Source organism: Grammomys surdaster, unplaced genomic scaffold, assembly GCF_004785775.1.
Source record: "Grammomys surdaster isolate TR1022 unplaced genomic scaffold, NIH_TR_1.0 207, whole genome shotgun sequence".
NCBI classification, from domain to species: Eukaryota; Metazoa; Chordata; class Mammalia; order Rodentia; family Muridae; genus Grammomys; species Grammomys surdaster.
Window position 1 is genome coordinate 862,499 of NW_021604652.1, and position 8,561 is coordinate 871,059.

An 8,561-nucleotide genomic window follows, 5' to 3' on the forward strand; every position below is an offset into this window, starting at 1 on the left:
TAGATTCTATGCACTCCCAATCAAAATCTCCATCTTATTCTTCACAGAAATAGGAAAAAGCTATCCTAAAATTCATATAGAACCAGGAAAGACCCTGAATACCCAAAATAACACTGAAAAAAGAGAAATGCTGGAAGGATATATTATAGAGCCATAGTAATAAAAACAATTTGGTAGTGGCACAAATACAGGTATGTAGATAAGTGAAACAAAATTTAAGACACAAACATGAATATGTGTAACTATGACCATCTAATATTCAACCAAAATGCCAAAAAATGTACACTGGGGACAAACAGCATCTTTAACAAATGGTGCTAGGAAAAATAGTTGTCAACTAATAGAGGATGGAACCATGTCCAATATCTATCATGTTGCACAAAAACTAACTCCAAATGGACCTGAGCCTTAAATGTGAAACCTGAAATAATGAAACTGATAGAAGAAAACAATCACTACCCTATACAATATAGGTGTATGAAAGGACTTTCTGAACAGGATCTCATTTGTTCAGGAAATGAGGACAGCAATTGACATATGGGACTCATAAAACTAAAAAGCACAGCTGAAGAAACAATTGAGTAAAGAGGTAGCCCACAGAGTGAGAATCTTTGTATCTGGCAGAGGAGTAATATCCAGAATATACGAAGAACTCAAAAAACAAACTGAAAAAATGACCCATTCATAAATGGGCTAGGGCTCTGAACAAAGAGTTCTCAAAAGAGGAAATAAAGACAGCTAAGATCTGTCTCAAAAATGTTTATCTTTCTAGCAATTAGGGAAATGCAAGTCAAACAACTTTGAAGATTCCATCTTACCATAGTTAGAATAGCAAAGATCAACAAAATAACCAACCAATAAGAAATGCTGGAGAGAATGTAAGAAAAAGGGAACCCTCTTTCACTATTGGGGAACTGTAAGTTGGTCTTCTCACTGTGGAAATCAGTGTGGCAAACTCTCAAAAAGCTAAAAAATAAATCATCTGACTTAGCTATGCTACTTCTTGGCATTATGCCTAAAGAACTTGACATCCTACTCCACAGATACTCATTAAGTCATGTTCACTGCTTCTCTATTCACAATAGCTAGGGTATAGGAACATTCCAAATGACCATCAGGTAATTAATGGATAACAAAATATAGTACACATACACTATGGACTACTACTATTCAGCTGTAATGACAAAGGAAATAATGAAATGTGCAGGTAAAGAGTTGGAACTAGAAATGATGATATTGAGTGAGGTAACCCTGACCCAGAAAGGTAAACAATGCATGTTCTTTCTCATCTATCTTCCCTAAGTCATCAGATACAACATGGAGTAATTGCAGAAATAAGGAAATTAAAAGAGGACCATGGATTGGAATAAGAGATTTGAAGGGGAAATGCAGAAAAACGGAGGAAGTCTTTAATTATGTAGATGGAGAAAGATAAATTTAGAAAAAGATTGGAGGTGAATAGGGTAACAGTAATGATATCTTAAAATTATAAGGGATCATATTGTTATCTAAAATGATACATAATATATGTAAATCTATGTATACATATACTATTTAAATTAACTCTCCCCATTTGGGCTGACAATACTTCTTCCAAGAGCCATCATCTAATCTAGACTATCTAACAAAAACCCCAACACCAGGCATTAGAAATTTGCTTTTGAGTTATTGATCAGGATTGTGGAAGAAATTCCCAAAACCATATAGGCTGTTGCTGTTGTCCCTGATTTCTTCTCTGAAGTTAAAGTTAAGTCCCTATAGCTGAAGAAATCATGAACTTCAGACACAGGATCCAAAAGACCTAAGCTGGATCTGACCTGAAAGTGTTCTCCCTGAGGATCAGCTTTCATGGTACCTACCAAAGTCACCATGCCAGTTTTCAAGAAGGCAGCAACAAATAGCATTATCTGTCTATGAACTACAACAATGACCAAAATAGCATGAAAACTCTGAAGATCCAAAAGTGGCATGTATATCTTGGTATTAACCAACAGGTCTCTAAGTGGTCTTAAAGCCTGTTCAAAAGGGGGGAAATCATGCCTGGTGTTGGAAACCTAGCCAACTACTCAGAGCTAGTGAAGTCATGGATCTTTGAGGAGCGCCTACAACCACCACTTTACTAAACCAGTATAATCCCTAGTTACATTCTAAATATTTAACCTTACACACAGAGATGGGAGTAGTTCTTACCCTCATCTCTGCACAGATGGGTACTATTACTAGAAACCACAACTAAGACAAGTACAGAGAACACGATAGCATGTGGTTTCCAGTCTCAACTGATATGTCTACAGCACAATTGTTACACCCAAGGCTCAGGGATCATCAGCAAAGCGGAATAAAGATTGTACAAGCCAAAGGAACAGGAAATCTGGTGTGAGATGTTGTCTCCACATCTCCAATACCAGAGAGGCTACACCCGTGAAGTATCATCAGCCTGGCTGCCTAAACAATAGCTGAGCATGTTACTAATGGGTATGCTAATGTGGAAGGAGGAAAGCCTCAACTCCTAGCAACTGGTGAATGGTGCAGCCATTCCCAGGAATAAATTATCTTTCCCAGGGAAGAACCCCTTGGCTATCTAATACCAAGTGGCCAGACCTGTATATACTTACAGGTAGCATTATGCATGGGGCAATGTGAGGGAGGGGTTAGAAAGAGGAAAAGGATCGAGAAATAATGTAATAATCTTAATTTCAAAAAATTATTTAAAAAACCATAGCATTAAATTTTTCATTAACTACTTTAAGTATGCACACTATACTTCTTTAAAACTGAAACTCTGTCCCCATTGAACAATGCTTGGGCTGGGAACATAGCTCAGTGAATAACACTTGCTCAGTATGTTTGAGCCTCTATGTTCAATGCCCAGTAGTACAAAACCAAAAATAAAAGCCTATTGTTGAACAATTCCACTTTCCTCCTTGCTCCACCCCTTAATGACCACAATTCTACTTCTGTGTATGAGTTTCCCTGCTTTAAAAACTCATATAGATGGAACTTTATAGCATTGTCTCTTTTGTGACCTAGTTTACTGCACTAATGTTTTCAAAATGCATCCGTGTTGCCGAACAACTGCTGTCAAATGATATGCCACTTCTACAGTTTATCTCATCTCAAATCCTTCCAATAGCTCTATAAAATCTGTTTTATTTTGTCATTTTATGGTTTAAGTAAATAAGCCTCAAATATGTTAAGTTTTCCAGAGGCCACTCAGCCAAATACAGCCTACAAAATTCAAAGATGTTTTTTCCCAAATGCCTTGTTGTTTCCATTAGGAGACTGTCACAGCTGTGTTGATTTGATCAATATCCATGGGGAGACAATCAAAACTACATGCATTGGCCTGCTTCCTTCGTGCCTGATTATTTGTTTTGTTTTAGTTTGGAGAAGATGTAGGCATGCATGTGTGGGTTTTTCTGAAATGCTGATAAGAAACAGAGCAGGCTCTTAGAAAAATGTAAGCCTGGAATGTTCATAATAAATCTCTAACATTCCAAGTTTATATGGTCAGCACATTTGGACATATTTTGGTATAAATGTGAAAAATACAACAGTGAACATTACAGATACAGCAAAGAGGTTGTCAGAGACTAGGCATAATGACATAAATAAATACCATCCTAAATTTCAAAACCTTAAATTACACAATTAAGCTTAGTCTTTGGTTCTAATTTCTCAGATCTTTTGCCTATTTAGGGGGTTAATATTCCTCTGATGACTATGTTTTCTTGGTATTCTCTCTCTCTCTCTCTCTCTCTCTCCCTCTCTCCCTCCCTCTCTCCCTCCCTCAAACCTGGCCATTTGCCTACATACCCAGCTATCTTAGTGTTACTATTGCTGTGACACCATGATCAAAAGCAACTTGTGGAGAAAACAGTTTATTCAACTAACATACCTCAAGTCCATTGAGGGAAGTCAATGCAGAAACTCAAATTGGGTGGGAACCTGAAGGAAGGAGCTGATGCTGAGGCCATGGAGAAGTGATGTTTACTGGCTTGATCCCCATGGATTGTTCAGCCTACTTTCTTATAGAACTTAGGACCACCAGTCCAGATGTGGCAACACCCACAATGGCCTGGGACCTCTCCTATCAATCACTAATTGAGAAAATATTCTGCAAGGGTGCCTACAGCCTGATCTTATGGAGGCATTTTCTCATTTAAGGCTTCCTTCTCTCACAGTATCCTAGTTTGTGTCTAGTTTAAATCAAATCAGCCAGCACACTAGACCAGAGAGAGTCAGTAGAAGACAAATTTCAAAAGTAAAATAATTCTGAGAGAAAATGATGCCAGGTGTTGTTATGTATTATGTGACAATAAAACTCACTCTTAACAGTAATAAATGTTAGCCAAACTAAACTTAGTCTGCCAATATATATGAAGACTCATGTGTATTATAAGCATCGTGAGTCTAGGAAATAAAATGTGCATTCCTTCTAAGTTATGATGCCCTAAATTTCTTCAGCGGCTTATAATAATTTGCAAAATTATTCTTTCTCTGAATTTTTCTCATTTTCATAAGTTGAAGTATAAAGAGTAGCAATGTACTTTGGTATGTTTAATGATATCAACTATTGCTATAAATCTGAGAGAAAACATAGTTTGGCGTCATTTTTCCCCATTTTTATTGGCCGAATAATGGATCACTGGAAATGAAATGTAGAGTAGTATCTACCAGTGAACAGAAAGACAGTTTAATCCTTTGGGGTCCAGTAGCAGCTTTTGATGAATTTGCCAAGCAAATAACCCCTCTAATTATATAAAACACAATTTCCAGAGTTGGAGTAGAGATTAATTCTGGGGGGGGGAAGGTTTTTAAATGACAGGATTATAGATTGTAATAATTTCTCTTTCGTATGCTTTTTTGAATTCACATCAAAGGAAACTGCTATTCCATTCCATTCAGGCCAATCTTGGACAGAAAAATAATCACTTTTTCTTGTTAGTTTTAACAAATATGAAACACTATAATTGTGAAAAGAAAAAATACTAAAAATAAAGTAAAAGCGACAGACAGAAAATGAAGAAAAATTTTAGCATTAGAAAATAATCATGTTTATAAAAAGCTGACATCTCAGTCGCTTTAGCTTCTGTGATTCACACTCTAATTAAGAAATAACTATCTTTTTTAAAATTCTTAGACTGAATGCTTCATTTTCTACTTTATTTTATAAAGCATTCCAGAACTTCAAAAAGAGTCATGGTAGGCAGATACTTTTGAAGGAAATAATATGTTAAAAAATTGGTGATCAGTTTTTCTGAGTGAATGGAAAAGTATCACATTTCTCTAGGAAAATTAAAGTTGAAGGGGTAATTGACACCTATATCTTCTTCAATTGGAAGGACAGTATTCTTTTTACAGAACCAGAAAAGCATTGCAACAATTTTTATGTGATGGTCCAATGATACAATGGAAATAAAGGAAATATAAAAGTACAACTAGAAAGTCCTCAAAGTGGTCACTTTGCAGTCAGTCTATCCTTTATTTATATGTATAACACTAAAGTTTGCTGCCCCATGTTGGCTCTGGCTTTATGATAAGATGTTGCTATGTTGAGCATATTTATGACCATGCCAGATGTTAGTAACCCAGAGAAAGTCACCCACTACTTTATTATGAAGTAACACTCGCCCGCACCCCTGTTCTGATCCGAGCTGGATCCAGAGTTGCATATAGACCAATTTTTGCATCAGTGCTATCTCGACCAGAGACTAAGACTGGAGAGGGCTCTACAGTATTTAATGGGGCCCAGAATGGTATGTGTCAGCTGATCCGAAGGGAGTTTCAGACCAGTGTAATCAGCAGAGACTTGATACTGCTGCCAAATTCATTGGTGCAGGTGCTGCAACAGTAGGAGTTGCTGGTTCTGGTGCTGGTATGGGAACAGTCTTTGGCAGTCTTATCATTGGTTATGCCAGAAACCCTTCACTGAAGCAGCAGCTGTTCTCATACGCTATCCTGGGATTTGCCTTGTCTGAAGCTATGGGTTTCTTTTGTTTGATGGTTGAGTTCTTGACCTTGTTTGCCATGTAACAGAAATTACTGCCTGAAATGTTGGCATTCATAGTAATTACGGATGTAATTCTGTGTATCTTGCTGTGATTCCAAAGACTAGTACTGGTGTCATGGAAATATATGTTATTTCCAAAGTCATTTCATTAAGGATGAAAACTTAAAAAAAAAAAGAGAATTATCAAATATGGAACATATATACTGTCAGGTAAAATGCATGTGGCACCTATGTGAAGCTACTTTATTGTCATTAAAATAATACCTACAGTTTTCAATTGATTTTCTCCCATGAGATTTGAATTATAGCTAATAGAAATTACTCCAAACATAGTCATAATTCATGGATATGCTAAAATGATGTCAGATCACTGTAGGCTTAGTTTTTTAAAAACCTACTTTTAATAAGGGTTCTCAAACACTTCGAGCCTGCTTCAAGCCCACCATCCAAAGGTAAGGGAGAAAAGATGGTAAATAGAACAAGGGGATGTGGGCCTGTTTAGAAGAAGTTCCTTGGGGTGATTCCAATCTCCATTTGTTAGGATACCAGCAGTCCAGTTCAGTAGTGTCAGGATAGCAAACACAAATCAGCAGTGGTGGCATGATCCAGCAGAAACAGCCAGGCCTCTACTGAAGCAGGCCTGGATGCCAGAAGTTCTCTGGAGTGCATTTCTCAATGAAGTGAAGACAGCAAAGGTGAAGATGAAGATTCAGGACCAGTAATCATTGGAAGGCTAGCTATGCAAGTGCACCATCACTGTCTGTTGAGTCCTTTGTATGGTCTCTCCAAACATCACATGTCCTCCTTAGCCTCCTTAGTCTTGCCTTAGCAAAACAACACATAGGTCTGTATCACCTAACATATTGAGAAACTTCCACTTCAGACCACTATTTTACTGGGCTTAAAAGTTTTCCAAATGGAGAAGAATCTTGTCTTCCTGCACATAGGAGGACCTTCTTATCTCACAAGTCATAAGGAAATAAAAGTAAAATATGAGGACCTTAGGTATAGTTCAAGATAGAACAATTGGCATATGATTTTCCCCTGTTTCTTCCATTCCCATTATTTTTAAAAATATTCTGTGTGTTCACACAGCTCCATGTTTAACTACCCTTAACACAACCTTAGTTCTCAGAAGTACTGAGTATATCTGAATACAAACAAAGTTTGAACTTTAGAATAAACTGTGGTATATCAGAGCAATAAAATTTTGGTGGTCCCTGACCAATAAATGTTGCAATTTACTTCACTAAAAATTGTGTTATGACCCTAAGAGTCAAAAGAGTATACAGGGTTTGTGGAACAATTGATATAGAGGTAAAGATTTTAAATGGTGCTAAAATCAGGAAAAAATAATTAGAACTGATGTCCTGATGAGAAAGAGATAAAGATAATGTATAGTGTACAAATGAATTCATGTGGAAACCTATACAAAGTTGTCAGTAGTGTGGAGCAAATCTAAAATCCTCTATAACTAAAAGCCTCTATTTAGTGAGTGACCTATAGACTAATGTTTAATACAGGTAAATCCCATAATGACAAGATGCCATTCTCCAAGATGTCTAAAACTGATTTGCTTTATCATTTAAATATATTTTTGAAGTAGGGGAACTCTGATATGTAAAACAGGTAAAAAGGAGATCTCGTCTGGTTTGAAAACAAGCTAGAAGAGTTAAGGCATTTGTGGTGTTTTTTATATGCTTGGCCCAGGGAGTAGCACTATTAGGAGGTATGACCTTATTGGAGTAGGTGTGTCACTGTGCGTGTTGTCTTTAAGACTCTCCTCCTAGCTGCCTAGAAACTAGTCTTCTCCCGTTTGCCTTCAGAACAAGATGTTGAACTCTCAGCATCTCCTGCCTGGGTACTGCCATGCTCCTGCCTTGGTGATAATAGACTCAACCTCTGAACCTGTAAGCCAGCTCCAATTAAATGTTGTTCTTATAAGAGCTGCCTTGGCCATGTTGTCTGTTCACAGCAGTAAAACTCTAAGACAGCCTTGGTAATTGCTCGGTCTCTTTCCCAGATATCTCTGTGAAACAGCAGAGCTCAGCAAAGCACAGCGTACAGGTCTCTGTACCAGTCTAACTTACTTTCTCCTCCCCCCTTTTATTTGATATTTTCTTAATGTACATTTCCCAGTACCCCCGAAACCCCCTGTCCCATCCCCCTCCCCTACTTCTATGAAGGTGTTTCCCCACCCTCGAATTACCCTATACTGGGGCATTGAGCCATCACAGGACCAAGGGCTTCTCCCTCCACTGATGCCTAACAAGGCCATCCTCTGCTACATATGCAGCTGGAGCCATGAGTCACTCCATGTATACTCTTTGGTTGATGGTTTAGTCCTTGGGAGCTCTGGGAGGTCTGGTTGGTTGATATTATTGTTCTTCCTATAGGGTTGCAAACCCCTTCAGCTCCTTCAGTCCTTTCTCTAACTCTTCCATTGGGGACCCCATTGGGGACCGCTTGTTCAGTCCGATGGTTGACTGTGAGCATCCACCTCTGTATTTGTCAGACTCTGGCAGAGCCTCTCAGGAGATAGCCCAAA

The 8,561-nt window shown here is 37.9% G+C and overlaps 1 pseudogene; it reads left to right on the forward strand.

The window, feature by feature from the left end:
- Positions 1-1,155: 1,155 nt before the first annotated feature.
- On the forward strand, positions 1,156-6,036 carry LOC114624501 (annotated as a pseudogene).
- Positions 6,037-8,561: the final 2,525 nt, after the last annotated feature.